Source organism: Arachis hypogaea, chromosome 14, assembly GCF_003086295.3.
Source record: "Arachis hypogaea cultivar Tifrunner chromosome 14, arahy.Tifrunner.gnm2.J5K5, whole genome shotgun sequence".
Lineage (NCBI taxonomy): Eukaryota > Viridiplantae > Streptophyta > Magnoliopsida > Fabales > Fabaceae > Arachis > Arachis hypogaea.
Window position 1 is genome coordinate 93,870,711 of NC_092049.1, and position 2,641 is coordinate 93,873,351.

General features: G+C 36.1%; 1 non-coding gene across 1 annotated transcript; it reads left to right on the forward strand.

Annotated features, from left to right (window-relative positions):
* Positions 1–2,273: 2,273 nt before the first annotated feature.
* Positions 2,274–2,381, forward strand: LOC112745337 (small nucleolar RNA R71). The gene has a single exon (XR_003173272.1). It is a non-coding gene; the product is annotated as a small nucleolar RNA R71 (small nucleolar RNA).
* Positions 2,382–2,641: the final 260 nt, after the last annotated feature.

The window sequence follows — 2,641 nt, forward strand, 5'->3', positions numbered from 1 at the left end:
AGTGATTGAGCTAACGCTTATTCGCAAATCCTAGTCCTCTCCCTTAGGAAGGTCTAGCGTTTGTAAATACAGAATTAGCCAACAACTTCCAATTTAACTAACCACTTGAGCATTCCAACTCAAGTGTCTCCTTTTAATCAACCCCCATGTCAAGTAGAGAATCTACTCTATTGACATGGATATCATCTTTGTTATTGGGAGTTTGGAATAGAAAAGAGACATAATAATTTAAATAAAATAGAGATTCAAAATTAATTAAAAGTAAAAGTAATCCTTTGCATTAACAATCCATGAAAATAATCCAATTACCACTCTAAACAAGAATTAAGAATATGGAATAAATAAAAGAGTAAGTAAGGAAACAAACTAGAATAGTATCTTCAACGGAGGTGATGACTCTTCAATATCCGAAGGCAAAAGCAATAAACTATGAATGTAAAGAGAATCTAGAGGAAGAGTAATTCTCTCTCTAGATTCAGATCAAAAAACCTAAAAACTATTCAATGTACCAATGCAAATATTATGAGGTCTTTTCAAGGTTGTAATGGGGCCAAGGTAAAGGTGATGGTATATATATGACTAAGTGAGCTATAAATTGAATCCTTGATTAACCTAAGCTCTTACCTCTAGCTACCCAAAATTTTCACTTTTACATTACATACTCATGAATCAACTTTTCTCTCAACTTTGTATCACACATGCATTGATTTTTTATTAAACTTAACATTGGGGTAATTTTGTCCCCTTATTCATTTATTTAATTATTTAATTACTTGAATATTTTTGGATTTTTTTAAAGCATAAAAATAAACATAACATTATCAATGCACATGAATTTTTAATTTTTCTAATTTCACATGAGTAGGTACCCAAATTTCTAATTAATTCATTGATGTAAAAACATGACATATTTCCTTGTTAACCCATGTTCCCACAGCTTTCCCACACTTTATTGACACACAATCTCTATCTTAAACTAACCAAAGATTCAATTTAGGGTATTTAATTTATTTTTCTGCTTAAGGCTAGTGATGTGGTAAAATTTAGAACAAATGGGATAAAAAGGCTCAAAGTGGATAACAAAGGTAAATGGAAGGGTAGGCTATTTGGGATAAGTGAGCTAATAAAATAATGGCCTCAATCATATGCATGCATATAACACATTAAACATTGGACATATAGGATGGAACAAAATATAGATTACAATCATAGAGAAGCAAACCACAAGAATAAAATTTTTATGGTTAAATAATGTAACCATGTAATTAAGCTCAAATCTCAAGGAACTTGGCAACTTGCTCTTCAGTAACATCCTCATTCTTTTCAGAAGAGGAATACTCATCAGAGTTCATGAATAGCATAAGGAGGTTTAATGGAATCTCTATGGTCTCTAGATGAGTCTCAGATTCCTTTGGTTCCTCAGAGGGACACTCCTTATTGATCACTGGACGTCCCAGGAGGTCTTCCTCCTTGGGATTCACGTCCTCCCCTTCCTCCTTGGATTCGGCCATGATGGTTATATCAATGGCCTTGCACTCTCCTTTTGGATTTTCTTCTGTATTGCTTGGAAGGGTACCAGGAGGGGTATCAGTGATCTTCTTACTCAGCTGGCCCACTTGTGCCTCCAAATTTCTAATGGAGGACCTTGTTTCATTCATGAAACTCAGAGTGGCCTTAGATAGATCAGAGACTAAGTTTGCTAAATTAGAAGTATTTTGTTCAGAGTTCTCTGTCTGTTGTTGAGTGGATGATGGAAAAGGCTTGCTATTGCTAAACCTATTTCTTCCACCATTATTAAAGCCTTGTTGAGGCTTTTGTTGATCCTTCCATGAGAGATTTTGGTGATTTCTCCATGAGGGATTATAGGTGTTTCCATATGGTTCACCCATGTAATTCACCTCTGCTATTGCAGGGTTTTCAGGATTATAAGCTTCTTCTTCAGAAGATGCCTCTTGAGTACTGTTGGATGCAGCTTGCATTCCATTCAGACTCTGAGAAATCATATTGACTTGCTGAGTCAATATTTTATTCTGAGCCAATATGGCATTCAGAGTATCAATTTCAAGAACTCCCTTCTTCTAAGGCGTCCCATTACTCACAGGATTCCTCTCAGAAGTGTACATAAACTGGTTGTTAGCAACCATGTCAATAAGTTCTTGAGCTTCTACAGGCATTTTCTTTAGGTGAATGGATCCACCTGCAGAAGTATCCAATGACATCTTAGCTAATTCAGACAGACTATCATAGAATATATCCAGGATGGTCCATTCTGAAAGCATGTCAGAAGGACACTTTTTGGTCAGTTGCTTGTATCTCTCCCAAGCTTCATAGAGGGATTCACCTTCTTTCTGTCTGAAGGTTTGAACATCCACTCTAAGCTTACTAAGCTTTTGAGGAGGAAAGAACTTGGCAAAGAAAGCCGTGACCTGCTTATCCCAAGAGTTCAGGCTATCTTTAGGTTGAGAATCCAACCATATTCTAGCTCTGTCTCTCACAGCAAAAGGGAAAAGCATGAGCCTGTAGACTTCAAGATCTACTCCATTAGTCTTAACAGTATCACAGATCTGCAAGAATTCAGTTAAGAACTGAAAGGGATCTTCAGATGAAAGTCCATGAAACTTGCAGTTTTGTTGCATCAGAG